This window comes from Macrosteles quadrilineatus, unplaced genomic scaffold (assembly GCF_028750875.1).
Source record: "Macrosteles quadrilineatus isolate MER2022 unplaced genomic scaffold, UCM_ALF_1.0 Scaffold_19__1_contigs__length_3004403, whole genome shotgun sequence".
Lineage (NCBI taxonomy): Eukaryota > Metazoa > Arthropoda > Insecta > Hemiptera > Cicadellidae > Macrosteles > Macrosteles quadrilineatus.
The window spans coordinates 99,305-121,499 of record NW_026542612.1 but is presented as its reverse complement, the minus strand read 5'-3'; the positions used below and the strand labels follow the sequence as shown (position 1 = coordinate 121,499).

Genomic DNA, 22,195 nt, shown 5'->3' with positions numbered 1-22,195 from the left:
TCCAAAATAACTCTACAGTATTGCCAAAGGTGAATAGACACTTAACCGTTTGCCATTTTTAAGAGCCTTTTCTTACAGTACCGTATTATTTATGTATCGGGAGATACAGGACTATTGAAATACGAGGACTAACATGATGTTAATACAGTGTTATTACACTGCAAGTGAGGTGAAAATATTAAGTTTTACCATTGACTATATAGTCAAAGGTTTTACCCAGTGATTTTACTGACTAAATAAGGGTTTATTTAAATAATATATAGGTAAATTTGTAATGTTCCTCATACATATTAGTTCATTAAATGAACTTACTGGTACATTATTAGTTAACAACGATTATACAAACATAGCTGTTCTTAGACAAAAACACAACACCCAGGGTAGCCAGGGTATTTATTGCTCACCTTAAAATATAAAACCTCACCTAGTTAGATTCTAAGCAACTTTGATTCTGGACTTAATACTTTAATCCTTTACTTTGAAACGGCGACTAAACGAAAGTAGGTATTAAGAGTCAAGTATGAATGGAGATGAGTGTAGGATGAGTGGCGCGATCTTGTAGGTTTGTTAGTGACTAAGGCTGACATATTCCTTAGACACAGTTGCACAGTACATGCCTACAAATATCCAAAATTCGTTAAAGGCAATTGGGCTATTATTGATGCTATCTAACTCTAACAAAAGTTTGACTAAGTACAAAGACCAGGCTTTCGGTTGCCCCTATATAAAGCGTAACAAATTCCAATGTCTTAAATCATTATAAAATAACAAAATAAAAAATATATAATGTGAACGAAAATATATGTTGTAAACGTTATTTGATAAAAAAAGGCTTGAGGGTTTCTTCGTAAGAGAATTTGACAATAACATTAAGTTAAACGTCATGTAGCGTGACCAGACCATTTACCATTGCAAGGTAGTCGTCGTCGTCACAAACAGTACTACATTATACAGACTTACTGCTCATCGGGGACTCACTACAACGAGATACGTACTCATCGGCTCCCTGCACTGCTGAGTTTTAAACTGAAGAAATTAATCGCCAGAGTACAACATAGTGAATCAATATAAATCGGCTAAACGTTTCTGGTCTTTAATTTTTCCCGATAAAAAAAATCAACTCGATCAATTGTTTCATGCGTATTTCACGTGCGCAGTGATATTGCTACACTACAGTACCAGTACCGTAGAGTTGACATTTCATGATAAAGTTGAAAAAAAACAACTACAAGAAATACGTAACTCCAACTAAGCGTATACAAGAGAATTCTGCACTGAAATATATATTTAATTTTTCACACACTAATTTTTATATCGTTCCAAACTGAAGTGTAAACTTATCAAAACCATAAAATTTATTTTCCTTTTGTGTAACAAAACTGAAAGAGTATGCCGAATTTCAATATTGAAGCGCACTCTTAGACAGGATCAACTCCGAGTTCATAATTGATTGTAAATGGTAATCAACACTTGCAATGTTTCAAACATTTACTGAGTAACATTGTTTAGGTTTAAGTTATTACACGATGAAAGTCTACATCTCTATATAAGTCTACATAAGTCTAAAGAAAATAGGTATTTTTTTAACTATGCTGTTGCAATAAATCTGAATTTCACTAACGCAATATATACAATAACTATGTAGTTTTAAGTCAAAATTGGAGTCAAATCCATAGAAACTCTACACAAAACTAACAACTAAGATTATTTTCAGAGTACTGTAAGGTAAGTAACGCAATTGTCTGTTTACTCTAAAGGTCGAAGTTGGGAAACGACGATAGGTGAGATTGATTGCTTAACTCTGTAGTGTTAATTCAGGAAGTCTTTTATCTGCTGAGATCATATTCCCTGCAATCTGCATCCTTAATCAGTATTATTCATTTTTTAATTTCTGTGCATTAGGAATAATTTTGCAAATCCTCAGAAAAGTCATAATTTTGAACAGAAGCGTTTAAACATAGTGGAAAATTCTTAATGTTTTGCACTTATTTTTAATTTGTTATGTCTTAACTTTAAACTGAATCGCTGACTGTAGGACAGTTAGTTCTAGCCAGGAGCTTTTTACACATTTACTTCAGGCTATCCCTAGAGGGATTTGAACCTGTCACCTCCGGCTCTGAAGCCCCACGCTCTACCACTAGTATTATACTTGAAAAAAGTGTTACTCAATCATCCAACAAAGGTCAGCTAGAAATGGAAACCTATTTTACAAAAAATAATTCTAGTTTGAACTGCCACTGACAATGAGGCTTGCTTGTAGACAATTTTGTTTTAGCCTTACTAATATTAATTAATTGACTGCTTATATTAAAATTATAACTTCCTGAGTATGTATTAAAATTTTATTGATCTCGAGGAGATAACTTAAACTTGGTAGGTAGAAAATTCACTAAGATTTGTTGCACCTAGATATTAAATATTTTTGATCATCGTTATTGATTTTACAATATCGGCCAATTTGTGTGTGTCTTCTATGACAGAAAAATTGCTGAACCTTTTAATAAGGCTTTGTCTTAGAGACAATTTTCTCAAACTAAAGTTAAAAGCAAGTTAGCCACTTATTTCAAAGAAAGGATATTTGATCTCACTCCATTATGTTAATTTAGCAATTACAATACTTCTTTGTTTTTCTGTATGCCTTTTTTCACGTAACTCTAGCCCATTTAAAATCATTTCGTATCAAATTATTTTAAAATAAGTTTTTAAAGGAACCCTAAAATTATTTGAATCCAATTTATAAATTAAGAAAATAGTTTCTTTTGTACAAGTGAATTTCCTTTCATATAAAATTGTCTAATCTGTGCCAATGAATAATCTAAGTAGCACAATTTGTGGCAGCGGACATTCTCCACCTTATATTTAATATAAGTTGACAAAATGAAGATGATCCAGAGATCCATTTAATTACACAAGTTTGATAATTATTCACAGATATGTTTGTTGATACCAGTTTGAGAAAATGATAACTGAAGAAGGTAAATTTTACATAATTCTATACAACGCACTCAGTGTTTCACTTAATATTTAGTTCTCGCGCGTCTTAAGTAATAAGTTCAACTCTAATGGAGTGCGCTTCTCAGAACCACCCCCAAGTTACAGTGTCTACGTACCTTGAAAGAAACGTCTCCCGTAGGTACGTCACACCTTAATTATTAAAGTCTCATTATATTCACCTCATACTATGAATATTACGATAAATTTCTAAAAAGTAACTTAGTGGTTAAAAACCTCTACTAGTGCGGTCATGGGACAGAAGGCGTGCTGATTTAGTGTTCAGTGATAACCCTGCTATTAGTCATGTGATATTTATTTTACTTGGTGGTTTGGCCCTTATCTTCAGCTCTATAACCCATCTAAAATAAATGTAAAAAAACTAACTATGAATCCTAGGCGAGCAACTTTTTTTGTTTGTTTGAAGGATTTCTCCACTTGATACAGTAGGCCTACTATAACAGTAACTTTTAAAGTAGGTTAACAAATAGGGGGAAATTTTGATTTATAGTTTTAAAGTTTATGGTGTTTGAGGTAGAATAGACAACACTGTCAAACCGATCTGGTAAAAAATCTTGTATTCAGTAGGCATACACTCTATAATATCCCAACATAAATGTATTTTTAAATACTTTTTAATCTTTGGAATTTTAGACACAAGTCTCTTTGCGATCTGATTAATAAAAACGCATTATAATATACTATACTTGAATTTTGTAAAGAAGCCTAAGAAGGAAATGAAGCTTGCGTGATAACCATTCGTAAATGTTTGAGACTCAGTCTTTACTTGGCCGACTTGTCATGCTGATGGCCTTCTGTCTTAAACATATCAGCGGAAGTCCTGGCAGGAACTACAACGATACTTCAAGTGACCGCTTTGTTTTATCAACTTTAATGTAAATAGGTCACTACGTGACGCCGGTATTGAGATAATGACAAGGTTTTATGACAAGTTAAAGTTTGGGTTTGAAATTAACTATTCAATGAATCTTTAGGATCTTTTTGATTGATAAAATGGTTTCTAATAACAACTAAATAATACATTATGAGTATACCCAATTTTAACAAAAACCTGTCATATATTTCACTACCTAAAGTCGATTTTTAATCCCAGTATAGTAGTAATTATACTAAAAATCTTGATAACGTAAAGCTTATTACTAAAGTTATAAGTTTGCAGCCGTGCAAGTTGCTTAATAGCCTTATAGCTTATAGCTTTCTGTCATTACTTCATGTCAAGTGTTAGAATTTATTACATGGTCCATAAAAAATATGAGTGAGGAGGGGATTTTCTGCATATCACATATGTAAGTGTTCACACAATAGACAGTAACACACAATCGCTCACTCATTAGACACCGCTTACAACAAAACCTCTTCCTGTGAGTTGCTCATTATAGCCGTATGTCTTTACTTCATGTCAAGTGCTAGAATGTATTACATAGTCAATACAGAATGTATGTGTATATAAGTGTTCACATAATAGACAGTGACACAGAATCGCTCACTCATTAGACACCGCTTACAACAAAACCTCTTCCTTTGAGCTTCTCATTATAGCCGTATGTCTTTACTTCATGTCAAGTGCTAGAATGTATTACATAGTCAATACAGAATGTATGTGTATATAAGTGTTCACATAATAGACAGTGACACACAATCGCTCAATCATTAGACACCGCTTACATACAAAACCTCTTCCTGTGAGTTGCTCATTATAGCCGTATGTCATTGCTACTTGTCAAGTGCTAGAATGTATTACATGGTCCATACAGAATGTATGTGTATGTAAGTGTTCACATAATAGACAGTGACACACAATCGCTCAATCATTAGACACCGCTTACATACAAAACCTCTTCCTGTGAGTTGCTCATTATAGCCGTATGTCTTTACTTCATGTCAAGTGCTAGAATGTATTACATAGTCAATACAGAATGTATGTGTATATAAGTGTTCACATAATAGACAGTGACACACAATCGCTCAATCATTAGACACCGCTTACATACAAAACCTCTTCCTGTGAGTTGCTCATTATAGCCGTATGTCATTGCTACTTGTCAAGTGCTAGAATGTATTACATGGTCCATACAGAATGTATGTGTATGTAAGTGTTCACACAATAGACAGTAACACACAATCGCTCACTCATTAGACACCGCTTACAACAAAACCTCTTCCTGTGAGTTGCTCATTATAGCCGTATGTCTTTACTTCATGTCAAGTGCTAGAATGTATTACATAGTCAATACAGAATGTATGTGTATATAAGTGTTCACATAATAGACAGTGACACACAATCGCTCAATCATTAGACACCGCTTACATACAAAACCTCTTCCTGTGAGTTGCTCATTATAGCCGTATGTCATTGCTACTTGTCAAGTGCTAGAATGTATTACATGGTCCATACAGAATGTATGTGTATGTAAGTGTTCACATAATAGACAGTGACACACAATCGCTCAATCATTAGACACCGCTTACATACAAAACCTCTTCCTGTGAGTTGCTCATTATAGCCGTATGTCTTTACTTCATGTCAAGTGCTAGAATGTATTACATGGTCCATACAGAATGTATGTGTATATAAGTGTTCACATAATAGACAGTGACACACAATCGCTCAATCATTAGACACCGCTTACATACAAAACCTCTTCCTGTGAGTTGCTCATTATAGCCGTATGTCATTGCTACTTGTCAAGTGCTAGAATGTATTACATGGTCCATACAGAATGTATGTGTATGTAAGTGTTCACATAATAGACAGTGACACACAATCGCTCAATCATTAGACACCGCTTACATACAAAACCTCTTCCTGTGAGTTGCTCATTATAGCCGTATGTCATTGCTACTTGTCAAGTGCTAGAATGTATTACATGGTCCATACAGAATGTATGTGTATGTAAGTGTTCACATAATAGACAGTGACACACAATCGCTCAATCATTAGACACCGCTTACATACAAAACCTCTTCCTGTGAGTTGCTCATTATAGCCGTATGTCTTTACTTCATGTCAAGTGCTAGAATGTATTACATAGTCAATACAGAATGTATGTGTATATAAGTGTTCACATAATAGAAAGTGACACACAATCGTTCACTCATTAGTTACCGTAATAGCTAGTAATTTAATATGTACAACTATTTTAACCCTTAAGCGAGCGCGCTCGATGTTTTTACGCCAGGGTTCGCGCGGGAGTCTAATTCAATTTAAAAAATAAGGGTTATAATAATATCTTCCAAAATGTATAAATGTAAACCTTAATTTTAAGTATCATGCAATATTAAAGATTTTTTTCTTGTTGTCAAATGCAAAGATCTGTTCGTGTATATTAAACTTATAGCTATAATTTCATTTTACTTATATGATTGTATTTTACTTAGATATTAGGGGTAGATAATGTTTAGCTTATTTTTTAATCGTGACCAAAAGCCTAATAAAATTGCATTGATTCGAGGATAAATCTTAAAGCAGTATAGTCTAATAATGCAATATGCGGGATGGTGTGCACAGTTGTAGCTTATTTGCATCGTGATGGCCCAGACCGCCTGTTGTGGGGTTACATGATATCGAAAACTTAGAGCTGCTGGGCTTGGGCTTCTACACGAGATATCACTCACATATAACAATACTTGAGGCAATCTTAGGAGAGAGTTTTAACTCTGATTTGTGTTTATTGAAATTGTGGTTTTATCTAACTCCTACTCCAGTAACCAACGTGAATAATTTTAACCAATTTATTTTCTATAACTTACAGACGTATTATACTTTTGCTGGAAGCGTTGCTTAAATACTTCTTTATATTTTAACTACAAAATGGAAACATAAAACAACAATTTAATGATCAAAGCAACGGTAATGAATATTTAAAGACTTGTTCGTCTGATTGACAAGCACGACATGACCATCATGATCAAAGCTAAAAATGGAGAGTGTGAAGTTACAAATATATTCGCTCCCAGTTACGTACCGGTAACCTACTTAGTTGAGCAACTGCATTTAGGTAATTCGAAAAGCTTGTAGAAGAAAGTCTCAAGTTTTAAGTTTTTTAACTATAGGCATACTAATATACAAATTTTAAAAGTACCCTAATGTAAAATTAAAGGCTCTGTACAGGTTTAAATTTCTAGTTTTGATTAAATATAAGAGAAAACTTTATTAATTGGCAATTTGGTTTCTGGTTTAATGTTTTTTTACTAGACATAGGTAGCCTAAGTTTTTTAGACCAATATTGAACAACAAAGTTTCCCTATAGACAGAAAACTTTCCTACCTTCCTTCAATTATGGAAAACAAACAAAATAATTTGTATAGCAGATACATTGTACTATGTGTAGAGAACATAATCTATTAAAATAGGAGAAAAATCTAGGAGAACAAAATATTATACCCATAAGATCATATAGTTTAACTATTATGATAGTTGGTCCATTACACTACAATGTTTTTCATCAAAGACATAAATTATGATTATGGATATATTTCATAGAAGTATGATAGTGTAATACCGGCCTTAAATAAATATTAAATTTCTAAAAAGTATAAGACATCGCGAAACTAACTGTAGTCATCCATAGAGCAGCTCCATTGAATACCCACAGGTACGTGTGTGACTAAGCCTTTCATTTATATTTTAACAAAAGACGTCTCTTGAAATCATATACTCTAATATGAGCTATGTCTGTTATTGAGTTTATAACATTGATCTAGAAGTACAGGTGAACGATTTTGCTTTAAGTTTGGAATTAGGGACTTGTAGGTCCCAAAACTTGATAGGTAATAGACACTTAAGAAAAACAACAAGAAAGAACCACAGAAAAACTCATATTTTTCGCTGATCTATAACTGATACATACTGGATGATATATTTATACGGGAGTGTTTTTAGTTTTTAAAATGTAGCTTGAACGAAGCAAACAAATCACAGCCTTCATTTACATAAATAATCGTATTTTTTATCGTTATTTTTTATTATTTCAAAAGAAAGACATTGGAAGTTGTCAAGTAACACTTTAAGTTAAGTCCAAAATCTCTATATCTAATTTGTTTTATGGAAGCTAATAAAACAAGTTTTGTAAATTATAAATTGTGTATTTTACATTGTTTGAACTATTACGCCGCTACCGCGCAAGGCTAGGTCCCCTGGTACTACGTGGATCAATCAATATATTTTTTGTATTCCTTTCAAATAACTGCTCTGCTACTTAAAATAGATTTCTTTTGTAGAGAACAAAGTGGAAGAATAATCACCTACCTGCCGTGTAATATGAAAGCTGAGATTGAATGGTTAAACTCAACGTTTTACTGAGGCAATAACTTAGCCAGTCCTTTCATCAGTGTAAATCTCCTCTAAACGTCCCCAAGCTTACAATCACGAAATAAATCACTATATCACATTGCTGCTCAGATAACAGAAATTATGCTGTTTATTAATATTTTGATAAATCTCATGACCAGTGAGATCCTGTAGTATTCAAAGAATTTGTACCAAAATAACCCGCCGGAGCAAACCTGTAGACTAAGAAAATTGCAATTTATTTAATTGGATTCATACAAAAATATTTCCATAAAAAGTCATACTTATTTCCTATTTAAATAACATTAGATTTAATGAGTACTTAGATTTTCTGCTAAGGAGAAGGTAAAAAGTGTTTTTCGATAAAATAATAACAATAGGCCTACAACGTGAAATAAATACATTTGTCGAATTTGATCAACATATATCCACAAACAAGCATACTACAACAGTTTACTTAATTTCCAAAAGAATAACCTGGGGATTTTAAATTTTAATTTCTTTTAATTTTGTTTATAACCGATAACCGTACCAGCGAACACAGAGTAAAAAATTTTATTTAGTGTTCGCTGAACTGTACAAAAACGCTTCAATATACTAAATTCTTTATTTTTAAGTTCTTGAAAATGGTGTAGAGAGATGTTGAAAGATTTTATGTTTTGAGGGTTAAAAATAGAAAAAGCCAATTTTTCCTCTATAACACCACCCATAAGCTCCTGTTCCAATGGTCCAATTATGCTGGTTTGCGAACTCGTCCGACTTACACCTTAACCCCAAATGTCATGAAAATTGGACCAAATTACTTGAGATTTTGCCTTCACGGACACACATTTATACATACAATATAACAATATGAACGGATAGTGTTTTTTGGCCTTTAGGGACATCAAATTGAAAAAGTAAAACGGTTCCGGGCTTATGTCTTACACTGTCACCTATGGTAATAGCTACTTCTCTAAATTCACTTAAAGAGGCTGGGTGGGTTAAAATACATTGAACTATACACAAAATATCACGTATTTTATTTACATAAGAGGAAAAAGTTATTTAAATGGTTTTCGAAATTAAATGAGTCCCCGCACATTCTATGAAGCCGGACAGTTCAGAACTTTCTATCAATAATTAACTGTTATTCCTTTTTTTTTACAAGAATACCTATAAATAATTCGATGTCATAATTACTTCCATACTCAGAGTAATATTATTTACGATAAGGCTACTCTTGTTTATATATAACATTGCAAATAAAAATGTAAGTAAAACAATATAGTTTAGAGTTTAGGTTAGAGTTGTCAGGTCTTGTGGTACCGGATAAAAAGTTTCAATCGTATAAGGCTGGTTTGAAGGTAACTAACCTGAAAAATAATAAATCCAAGCTTTTATCCAACTGTTTGGGTTTTATCTAAAAGTTTAAATGAGGTCAATAATTACTAGCACTGACACAATCCCTATATTTCAACAGCATTAATATTAATACCCCCCGCCGCAGCAAACCTGCAGACTAAGCGAATTTCCATTTGACTGATTGGATTTACACTAAAATGCATCCTTAAAAATATCACATTTATTCCCTATTTAAATAGAATTAGTTTAACAAGTACTTAGGTTTGCTGCATCAGGGGGGGTAAAACTGTTTTTTTTTTTGTAAAATGTTAATAGTTAGTAAGAAATAAAAACATTTTCCAAATTTGATCAAAATATGTTCATAAACAAGCAAACTACAACAGTTTACTTATTCTCCATAAGAATAACATGGGAATTTTAAATTTACAATTTTTTGGAATTTTCTCCGTAACCATTAGGCGCATAACAACGCTTCAATATACTAAATTATTTGTTTTTTTAAGCTCTACAAAATGGTTTGGAAAGAAATTGCTAAATTTTATGTTTTTTGGGTCAAAAATGGGAAAAACCTATTTTTACCCCATAAAACCCCCCGTAAACCCCCGTTCCCATGGTCCGATCATGCTGGATCGCGAACTCGGTCGAATAAACGTAGGTTTACACGTTTGTACCAAATTTCATCAAAATCGGATCATTTTTACTCGAGTTATTGTGCTAACGGACATATATATATATATATATATATATATATATATAAATATATAAATATATATATATATATGAATTTGAACGGATGGTGTTTTTGGCCTCTAGGGACCTCAAAACGAAAAAAAAAATCGGTCCCGCGTCCAGGTCTTACCATGAGTACTACGGTAATAGCTTATTCCCTATATGGGAAATTCGCTAAAAACCAACATTATGTTGCAATTTCAATTCCTCTAACAAAACAATTTTACTAGTCAACAATTCGTTAACACTGACCTATAAAATTATTCATTTTAATTATGAGAAATTTGAATCAGTTACTGTAAAAAAAAATATTGATATAAATGTCATTATCGATCTTGATGTGTGGAAAAACAGAACGAACGCAGCGAAGGAGTGAAGTCAACACGGATTTTTGTAACGAGGAAAATTGTTTGCTATTCCGGTGTATCGGCCTCGTTATATCGAATGTGGTGTTTGCGACCTAGCCACTGTACACAAGTCTACACACACACACACACACACACAAACACAAACACCTACATTCGACCAACACAGTTGTAGTGTACAACCAAGGGTGTGATGACTTTCTGCAGTATCACATATGGCACATGGTTAATCTGCTTGTTTGCTACATCCATGTTAATCGTTTTTATGACTAGCATAGCAAAATATGTTTAAAATTTGAATTGTCGTTACAAACATCCGAATAATATACAACATTTAATACTGCAAGAAGCCATTGCAGCCCACCTTGCCATTGCAACTTAAAGCTTTTTGTTTTACTTAGCGGTTATGTTCTCTAATCGCTTATCAAACCTCTACGTGAGACTAGGTAATAAGACTGGTAATAAGACTGGCTGAACAAATGAAGTATTGTCCGTCCATCCTCCATAAAGATGTTCAAAATATGTAATATAAATTAGATAAGAGATGGAGGTTGATTTTATGGAGGGAGAGGCATAGCACTGGGCGTGTGATTTGTTTTCAGATGTAAAATGTAAAATTAAAATAAAAAGTTCTATTAAATGTGGTTAGTATGTTTTAAAACTTTCAATATTTAGAAAAAAAATACGGTTAAATATGAAAATAGCCTTTATTCGAAACCGGATAAGGTTTTCCTTGTTATAAAGGTGCTTGAAAGACGGGGAAAACTTGAGGAGAATATACTTCACAGAAGGCGATAAGATGAGATATCTTTACTTCGTGAGCTTCTCAAATAAATTCAACAATTTAATCCTATTCTAATTTTCCTGAGTTTTAGTTACAGTTTCAGGTTGGTTTTGTGTAATGTGTTTATGTGTATAGTTAACTAAAAATAATATATTTCTTAAAGTAAAGCACGTTTAATATACTCCTATTATTAACAGGATACAGTTGCTTGTAAAGGCTACGATTTGTGATAACAGTGGTGATTCAATACCGATTTTTCCCGAGCGACTCCAATATATTTAAACTGTCTCTTTAAAATTTGATAATACACTACACATAATTATTTTATTTCCCTATAAATAAAAATGCACTAAAAGACTCAGAAGGCAATCTTACATTTGCACATCCAAAAACATTGAATATACAGTGGACAAGCAATATATTGCAATACTTGGAATTAGTCATTTAATCGGAGGAGGACTGGAAACGATAGATACTCATAATGATGCACATTCAGAGTTACAGGAAGATGTGTGATTAAAGAGCAAAAGGGGACTGATACATACAGCAACACACCACCAAGCTAGGGAGAGGTGAGATTATATTCCCTGTGTGATAATCAGAGCTCAAAATAAATAGGGTAAAATTAAATAGCATAAAATATGGATCTTAGATTTCTTTAAAATGTATCCCCGTTTACACGACCCGTTCCCGTTCCTGGTCCCGACCGTCCTGTCACATGGTCGACAGAGAGTTGTATTTACACGACCCTTTCTCTGCACCCGATATGAGCTCTGTGCGTTGCTTTCCTTCGTTGGGGAACGTCATTATTAGATTTTAAAAAAGTAGATTGTTGGAAGTTTTAAAGTGTAAATAAAGCTTGAGAAGTATCCTGCAACAGTTTGTAAAATTAGTACACTTCTATCTTTTCCATCAAAACGTCTTTTTCCTTCTGTGGAGTAGATTCCGTCATCTCAAAAACACGAAATGATTTCCACCTTTCCTCCCTAAATCCCGTGGAAATCCCTCCCGACCTCCCCCCCCCACAAACCCGGTCGCCAGCCAAATCGTGACGTTTACACGACATTACATTTCAGGGCCGACGTCGATCGGGCCCGATATAGGGTCCCGTGTAAACGGGGCTTACTGTAAACCTGACAAATACCTTACAGGCTTAAGGCTTAACAGACAAAATTAAATATTATTAAATGGGGATCTAGCATTTATTTGCATTTTCATTATTATATTTCAAATAAATAACGTTTAAATAGGGAAAAACTCAACACCAGATTCAGTTCTCTTTGCTATTGAGCTGTTTGAAAGACGAGGAAAACTTGAGATGAATAGATATCTCAGAATGTTATAAGATGAGAAATCTTTACTTCGTGAGCTTTCATGGTTCCTTAAAATATAACTACTTCAAAAGTTTACTTACTTTATTTTTCGTGTAAATTATGTTTTTCCTGTATTGTACTTAAATCTATTATGTTTTTAATGTACGAAAATTAAACTCTAGTAAACAAAAAGGCAATTACGTTTTTTTCAGAAGTAAATATTATCTTAAGCTGTTAACAATATTATATAGGTAAAATCTATATCTATCTCATTCTACTTTAGGTAAAATCCTAACAATAAGTGAACTACATTTTCCTGTTTGTATGTGATTCATATAAGTATTAATATGGGTATCATACCCTTATTATGAAAAATTAAGCTATTCAAGGATTTTTATAATCACTCGTTAGGATTGAAAAAAGTACAAATTAAAAGAAAACCCAAGTTTATTTGAGGAAAGCTATAGCCAAGCACACGACACACGCATCAGAATGATTAAAACTTCTTAAACGTTTTAAATTCTGGTTAAGAAAATGTAACGCTGAAAATATTACGCTTTATTTCTGAAAAAAAAAAAAAATATTTAGACTGAGTGCTCAATTATTACGGAGGTAAACGTAGAGATTAGCGAAACATCCTTGAATTAAAACTCGCCCTAGAGCTTTGAGCCACGCCCTAGACAATGGTAACGATAAGGCGATTCTTATTGAGAACAAACTTTAATATGCCGAATATTTACTTTGCAAAAAGACAATCGAAACATCTGCACGTATAAATCAACTTTATTCTTAGAAACAACATTTTTTTCTACGAGTGTAACAAACGGAAACTTCATTTAAGATTACTGTAATTGAAAAAAATATGTGAATACTCAATTAAATGGAAAATTAAAACTTAGGTTGTACCTTTATGACTTATGATGAGCTAGCAACTGTTATGACCCATCAACCTGGCCAGCAACAAAAAATAAGGTATAAAATAGAATTTTAGACACTAGCACATTCTGTGACTGGCTCGCACAACAATGTTTTTTTTTATAAAAAAAAAAATGGTTACAGATGGTGCATATAGATGGGAAGTCTACTTCAGTATCCAATAGTCAATGGTTGTACTCAATTTTAACCAGCATACTATAGCCAGTCACTAAACGAATAGAGTCAACAACTTGTATATGTCAACAACACTAATATATTTAACCAGTTGCCACACTAAGGGCCGGTTGCTGAGCTCGGGATTTAGCTAAGTTCTAGACTTAAACCGGCTTTAGACTCTGGAGTCTAAGAAATGGCTTGCTGAGATAGGGCGTTAGCGAAGTCCAGAACTTATTAGACTTCGGAGTTTATTTGGCTGGTTAGACTCTGGAGTTTAAAAATTGACTTGCTGAGTCAAAGACCTATAAGTCCAGAACTTAATTTAGATTCTCGTCTCTTGCTGAGACAAGGATCTAGCAAAATCCGTTAAGTCCAGAACTTAAAACACTACGATTTTAGATCCTCGCCAGGGGCAGGATTTAAAACTAGATCCTAGACTTAACCGAGTATAAACGCCTCAGTTTTGGTTTTGAAGTCGGTTTGTGCGCATCGTTATCATAAAATAATTTGGATTTTTGCCATTTTTAAAGCACCACAACGTAGACCAAGACAAGACATCTTGGTCGTGCACTTAACCCATTGTTCGTGTTACCTGAAGAAGAGTTTCAGGATGATTTCATCTTTCAAAATATATTACGTTTACTGTCTCCAGGAATAAGGGTTTATAATAAAAGAGCTCCACACAGCATTCCGAAATTTTTTTTCCTGACGTGACTTTTTACAGGGAAACTGGAGATCTTCTCCATTGTGTCAGAGTCTACTGCTTGTAGAGTTATCCATAAGGTACCAAAGGTAATATGCAAGATATGAAGGGCACAATTTAAATTTCCTGAAGGGGAATAGGACGAAAGCAGGCATGTTTCCTGGGGTGTTAAACAATGTCGATGGCGCTTCGTACCTATTATGTAAAATGTATATACCGGGTTCCTATAATACTCCCCTGGTTAATTTTTGAACGGCTGCATATATTCAAACGAGCTTCGATACACGTTACTAGGGCAATGAAAAGTATCTTTTGGTGGTATTTTGAAATTCACCCCCCACCACCAAATAGGGGTTGCTAGGGGTAACTTAAGTTTTCTTAAAGGCAACCCGTATCAAGTAGCACACCGTTTTAACTTTAAGAAAAGAAAAGAACTTTAAAAAAGGAAATTAATGCTGCAAATTCAACTTTGATACGACACATTTTTTAAAAGTTGTGGCAAGAAATGTATTAGATGTTAATTAATTCCATCACTTTTATTATCTTTTTTCATGACTTTAAATTTTCAAATACTCTTCAGTACACGTGACCAGGGTAATGTAATGCACCTTTTAACTTGACTTTAAATATATATTTGAATTTGAAATACCAAATAGGGGCTGGTATTAAAAAATCAAAACACCACCGGCAACCCGTATTTGGGGTAGGGTGATGAACGTGACATCACCCTCACGTGAACTGAAGGTTATTTAAAAATATAGTCATGAAAAAATAAACGTGAAGGAATGTAAAGTTCAAGTTAAATTAACGTCTAACATTTCTTACCATAACTTTTTTTATTTGTCGTGTCAAATTCAAATTTGTGGCATTAATTAATTTCCTTTATTAAAACTCCTTAAAACTATGTGCTACTTGATAAGGATTGTCGTTTAAAAATTTTAATTTATCCCCAGCAACCCCTACTTGGGCGGTGGGGGTGAAATTCAAAATACAACCAAAAAGTACTTTATATTACCCTAGTAACGTGTATCGATGCTCGTTTGGATATATGCAGCGTTCAAAAATTATTCAGGGGGATTTATTATATGGGACACCCGTATGTAAGATTGTTCGAATAAATCAAACTTCATCTTGATATTTTACGTCATTGACCTTTGGTACGCATTTTTTAGAAGAGAGGACTGTCGTTAATTATAAATTGGTATTACTTTAATTGAAAACAATCATCTTATAAAAAACTATAAAATATAAAATAACTTATGAAGTATAAAATCATGCATAAAGATGACACAGCACTCCTAAAATGGATATGAAGATAACAACATAAAATGTCATTTTTCGTTCTCTTTGTTTAAGTAATTATTAACGCAGTTTGTACAACACTATTTATTTTAATTTAATTTTTTATAAAAATGTATTTCAACTTACTTTATTCACAACCAAAATTACAAATGACTGATTTTGAAATAAATTTTAGCCTATAACCGGCCCTATTAGATTCAACCAGTCGCTACACGAACAGAGTCCACACCTTGTCACACTTAGATTCAACCAGTCCCTACACCAATAGAGTCAACACCTTGCCATACTAATAGATTTTACCAAACTCACTACACTAATACAACTGGTTACTACAGCAATAGAGTCAACACTTTTCCACACTAATAGATTCAAACAGTCACTACACCGTTAGAGTCAGCACCTTGCCACACTAATAGATTTTACTACACTCACTACACTAATACAACTGGTTACTACAGCAATAGAGTCTACACTTTTCCACACTAATAGATTCAAACAGTCACTACACCGTTAGAGTCAACACCTTGCCATACTAATAGATTTTACTACACTCACTACACTAATATAGTGAAATGGTCACAACACTAATAATCAAATGGTCACTACACTAATATAATCAAATAGTCACTACACTAAAATAATCAAATAGTCACTACACTAATATAATCAAATAGTCACTACACTAAAATAATCAAATAGTCACTACACTAAAAGATTCAACAGTTGTTTTTACTAAAGATTCACCCAGTGGTTCCATTGATAAACTACTGTTATTGATCCTTAATTTGTTTGCATGGCTCAATGAATTATTTGAAAATGTCTTTCAAAGGATGAACATAATTTAAAAGGTTACTTTATGAACGAGTTATCACGTATTTAAATTCCTCGAGGCGTGCTGAGTTATTCTAAACAAGTCTAACGTTATCCTTCGAACAAACAAAGAAGGTACGGGGCAGTAAGTTGGACGTGCCAATTTGAATAAAGGTAGTATTTCATTTGCCGAGGAAATGTTCATTGCCAATAAAAGGTTTTAGGAAGAAAGTGAAATTCCTAATTTTGACAAACTCATAATTTTAATTAATAAATTTCTATTTTATCTATAGATGTAGATTATATTTATAAGCTTATTTCATCCAAAAAAACATGACACGTAATCAAACCGAATTTCACTGCTCTGAAAGCAATAAGGTATTAGAAGTGACATATTATAAAATACAAGTTTTACAAGTATGTAACTAAATTTAAGCTTACACAAGATAAACGGGACATTTATTAGGCGGAAGAGATGGGAATTGCTTTGCCAAACTTAACACTCACCATTGCTCCTCTGGCGAATGTCCACACACTTCGGCCAGCTCGGGAACCGGAAACACGGATAACGGATACAACTGATGTAATAGGCATACGTGTTAAGCTCAACACTACTTAATAAATTTATGTTAATAGAAAATTATTTAAACCAGTATCAAGAAAATAATCTTTAACACTAATTATAGAGTATTTTGCTATTAGAATAAACTATTAATTTTATCATACCCTATTTCCCATTAATTTTACTGCATGTTTTAAATCTATCAAAGTTTGCCACCTTTTGTGACGGCCATCTGAATATGTGGTTTTATTATTTGCTCTTTTGATTTAATTTTAAATAGGGTGTTATTGTAGACATAGTTACACCAAAATGGATTTCCTTAATTATTTATTTATTTTATTATTAGTTTTATATACCATATGTATCCGTAAACACGATAGCTCAAGTAATTTTCGTCCGATTTTGATGAACGTTGGCTTGAATAATGGTTACGGAGTTGCAGTTTATTATTTATAAATATATATAATCTATATCGAAACAATTTATTTATTTCATTGTGACGTTCTCTCTCTCAAGTGAGGTCCGGGATAGCTCAGTGCTTGCTGGGTATCTGTTCCAGGGGTCGAAACAACGGGAAGCAAAGGAATGGCTCAGATTCGTGGCACAATAATTTTCAAACAGCCTATGTCATCACAGCCACAAAGGAAAGGTTGTGAATAAGGAACTGGTAGGATGTCTGAATTAGTGCTAAACTTCGAACTAACAGGATCTATGATTATGCTAAGATTACTCTAGCAGGAGCGGGTTAAGTGCTAAGATTTCTCTAGCAGGAGCGGGTTAAGTGCTAAGATTGCTCTAGCAGGAGCGGGTCGTGTGCTAAGATTGCTCTAGCAGGATCGGGTCGTGTGCTAAGATTGCTCTAGCAGGAACGGGTCGTGTGTTAAGATTGCTCTAGCAGGAACGGGTCGTGTGCTAAGATTGCTCTAGCAGGAACGGGTCGTGTGCTAAGATTGCTCTAGCAGGATCGGGTCGTGTGCTAAGATTGCTCTAGCAGGAAGGGGTGGTGTGCTAAGATTGCTCTAGCAGGAAAGGGTCGTGTGCTAAGATTGCTCTAGCAGGAAAGGGTCGTGTGCTTACCTTACTATCGAAGTGTACTGGTCAGCTGCCCGGGAGCGAATGAGAATGATGTCCCGAGCAGCCCTCCTTTTATGCGAAAACCTGGTCAGCCTGGTGGGGGTAGTCCGCGCATGCGCAGTAGTCCTGAAATGGTTAGTCATGTCTTGGACTTTTAGGGGTGAGGATCGGACAACCTATTTGCATTGGAAATTGATTTTTGGGAACATTTTGAGGTTATGTTTGGCTGAACAGGTTTGGACAGGAATGGAAACTGCTGAAATGGTATCGGTGGTATCAGGGGGTGACGTAGGGCGATAGAAGGTGACGTAGGATTGGAGAAGGAGACGTGTGGGTAGGGGAAGGTCGGGGGATGTAGCGGAAGGAGACGTGACGTGTTGGAAGGTGACGTGGAGTGTTGGAAGGAGACGTGGGGTAAGGGGAAGGTCGGACGATGTAGCGGAAGGAGACGCTGGGTCGGGGAAGGCGACGTGAGGCTGCGGAAAGAGACGTGGCGTGTTGGAAGGAGACGTGTGGTAAGGGGAAGGTCGGAGGATGTAGCGGAAGGAGACGCTGGGTCGGGGAAGGCGACGTGAGGCTGCGGAAGGAGACGTGGCGTGTTGGAAGGAGACGTGTGGTAAGGGGAAGGTCGGAGGATGTAGCGGAAGGAGACGCTGGGTCGGGGAAGGCGACGTGAGGCTGCGGAAGGAGACGTGGCGTGTTGGAAGGAGACGTGTGGTAAGGGGAAGTTCGGAGGATGTAGCGGAAGGAGACGCTGGGTCGGGGAAGGCGACGTGAGGCTGCGGAAGGAGACGTGGCGTGTTGGAAGGAGACGTGTGGTAAGGGGAAGGTCGGAGGATGTAGCGGAAGGAGACGCTGGGTCGGGGAAGGCGACGTGAGGCTGCGGAAGGAGACGTGGCGTGTTGGAAGGAGACGTGTGGTAAGGGGAAGGTCGGAGGATGTAGCGGAAGGAGACGCTGGGTCGGGGAAGGCGACGTGAGGCTGCGGAAGGAGACGTGGCGTGTTGGAAGGAGACGTGTGGTAAGGGGAAGGTCGGAGGATGTAGCGGAAGGAGACGCTGGGTCGGGGAAGGCGACGTGAGGCTGCGGAAGGAGACGTGGCGTGTTGGAAGGAGACGTGTGGTAAGGGGGAGGTCGGAGGATGTAGCGGAAGGAGACGCTGGGTCGGGGAAGGCGACGTGAGGCTGCGGAAGGAGACGTGGCGTGTTGGAAGGAGACGTGGGGTAAGGGGAAGGTCGGAGGATGTAGCGGAAGGAGACGCTGGGTCGGGGAAGGCGACGTGAGGCGGCGGAAGGAGACGTGGCGTGTTGGAGGGAGACGTGTGGTAAGGGGAAGGTCGGAGGATGTAGCGGAAGGAGACGCTGGGTCGGGGAAGGCGACGTGAGGCTGCGGAAGGAGACGTGGCGTGTTGGAAGGAGACGTGGGGTAAGGGGAAGGTCTGAGGATGTAGCGGAATGAGACGCTGGGTCGGGGAAGGCGACGTGAGGCGGCGGAAGGAGACGTGGCGTGTTGGAGGGAGACGTGTGGTAAGGGGAAGGTCGGAGGATGTAGCGGAAGGAGACGCTGGGTCTGGGAAGGTGACGTGAGGCTGCGGAAGGAGACGTAAGGTTAGGGGAAGGTCGGGTAAGGGTCTGGAAGACGACGTGGGATGGTGGAAGGCGACGCAAGGTAAGGGGAAGGTCGGGTAAGGGTCTGGAAGACGACGGGGAATAGCGGAAGGTGACGTAAGGAAGCGGAAGGCGACAAGGGGACTGAGGGAGTCAAGGGGACTGAGGGACAATTTAATATAACAAAATGGGGAAAACAGATAGGTGTAATTCGGGCACGTTACATTCCCCCTCTTTCTTCGGGAGAAAAAAAAAGAAAAGGGGAAAAGAAAAAAAAACGGGTTTTTGTCAACGAACACAAGTTTTACTTTATTTAACAATATAAAAACAACATAAAATATCTTTTCCAACAAAACAAAATAATACTGTTTCAAAATTAAACTAAAAACATCTTTTGTATTTAACTATTCCATATAAAAATCAGTCTTTTTCTTTTTTTTTCAAAACCTCTTGTTAACATTGGTAACAAAACTCATTTTTTCTAAATCTACACATGAATATTCAAACTTTTTAAAGAGAAAAATAAAATAAAAATATCACGAAACTATCACAGAAAAATATAAAAACAAACTTAAATCTACCATAGTTACATTTATTCATTTTTCCTCATCTTCGCCAGAGTGGCAATGTCCAGGCCAGGATAGTAGGAATCGAAATTTTCAATTTTTCTTTTGTTTAGTCTGACATAGGTCCCGTCCGGAAGAAAGACTCTTTTTCTCTTCGTGTTTGCTCCTCTTCTTTTGTGTGCCGGTCGTTGTAGCGTGAATTGGGGATCTTCCACTGGTGTAATCGCAGAGTGTTTGGTCGTGGCTTCGACTTCCATCGGTTGTTCGTTGGTGACCAAAGTGCTCCCAAATGACTGAGGTACTTCTGTATCTTCCTTCTTCACAGGGCTCAACTTCATTTTCGCCAGACTATCAATGACGGTATTTTGCTTAGGGGAATGTGGGAATGGACTGACTACCGTTTCCCCGGAGTCTATGAACTCTCTTAATTCTTCTAATAACGGGTCAGGGGCCTCAGCAGATTCCCTTTCTTGAGGGCTCAAAACGATCTCCAAAAAGTCTTGCGGTTGTATAAATTTTGTCTTCTCTTGGTGGGTTTGGTAGTACCCCTCCCGGTTGCTTTTTATTTCTTTTCCTGGAGAAATCATTCGAGAAGTTGTAGTTTTGTTAACATTTACTTGGTTCGTAGCTTTCTTTGGCTGTGGTTTCCCTGTCAGTTTCTGGGTCGCAATTTTACTGGCTAAGACAGAAGGTTTCTTGTCGGGGTTTTTATTCTTCGGGTCCAAAGGTTGAGACGCCCACTTCAGTCTTCTTTCGATGTGTTTTCTCATCTCATCTGATGTCATTCCTCTTAAGGTAGTTAGTTGTCTCTCATGGGTTAGTACATCGGCAAACATACAAATAAATACCCCGCAGTCTTTATCATTGCTCTGTTGTGGGCAGACTTTTAGCATGTTCAAAGTTGAAAACTCTTTGCTTAATTTCTTTCTGCGCCTTGCGCTTTCCCTAAGAAAGTATTCCTTAACCTGTTCCATTCGCGCAGTGTGCTCCAGGCCCAGGCTATCAAAGGACGTGATGTCGCATTTTTTTTGGCCTGGCGACAATCAGGGCCCAATGTCCTATAGTAGCCGGTGGTTGGGGTGGCATGAACAGGGGAAATAGTACAAAATCTTTGTCCAGGGGATTACCTTTTGCCCAACGTTTTACACCCTCGTAACCACTGTTGTTGCGGTCCCATGACGTGAAGAAAAACGATGGGAACGCCATTATTTTCTTCCCTGTTTTGGACGGTTTTTCCAGAGTTTTCAGGTAGCTGTTGATAATTTTGTCGTTTAATCATTTCTTGCATTTGATTAGATTGTAGTCTTCCGTTGTTAGTTTCTCCATGGTACCTGAAAGCCAAGCAAAAAGTAAGCAGTTGAAAACCCAAAAAAAATAAAACTACAATACTCTAAATTTCTAGGCAGACATCCTAGTTAATACGGGATTGGGGAAGACAGCAGGGCTAGACCAGGTAGGGTTTTAGATCCTTTACGTGTGCTCGGCGAATTAATCCACCGTCAGTCGATAAAATAAAGATGTTGGCCCCTTCTGGGCGTAAAACAGTAAATGGTCCTTCAAACTTTGGAGCTAGTTTAGCCGCAAAACCTTTTGAAGCATCGGACAGTTCATGTTTGCGACACAACACTTGTTGTCCTACCTTA

General features: G+C 36.3%; 1 protein-coding gene across 2 annotated transcripts in view; it reads left to right on the top strand.

The window, feature by feature from the left end:
• Positions 1-22,195, top strand: part of LOC129005292 (cGMP-dependent protein kinase, isozyme 1-like) — a 102,874-nt gene that overhangs the window by 485 nt on the left and 80,194 nt on the right. The window lies entirely within an intron of this gene.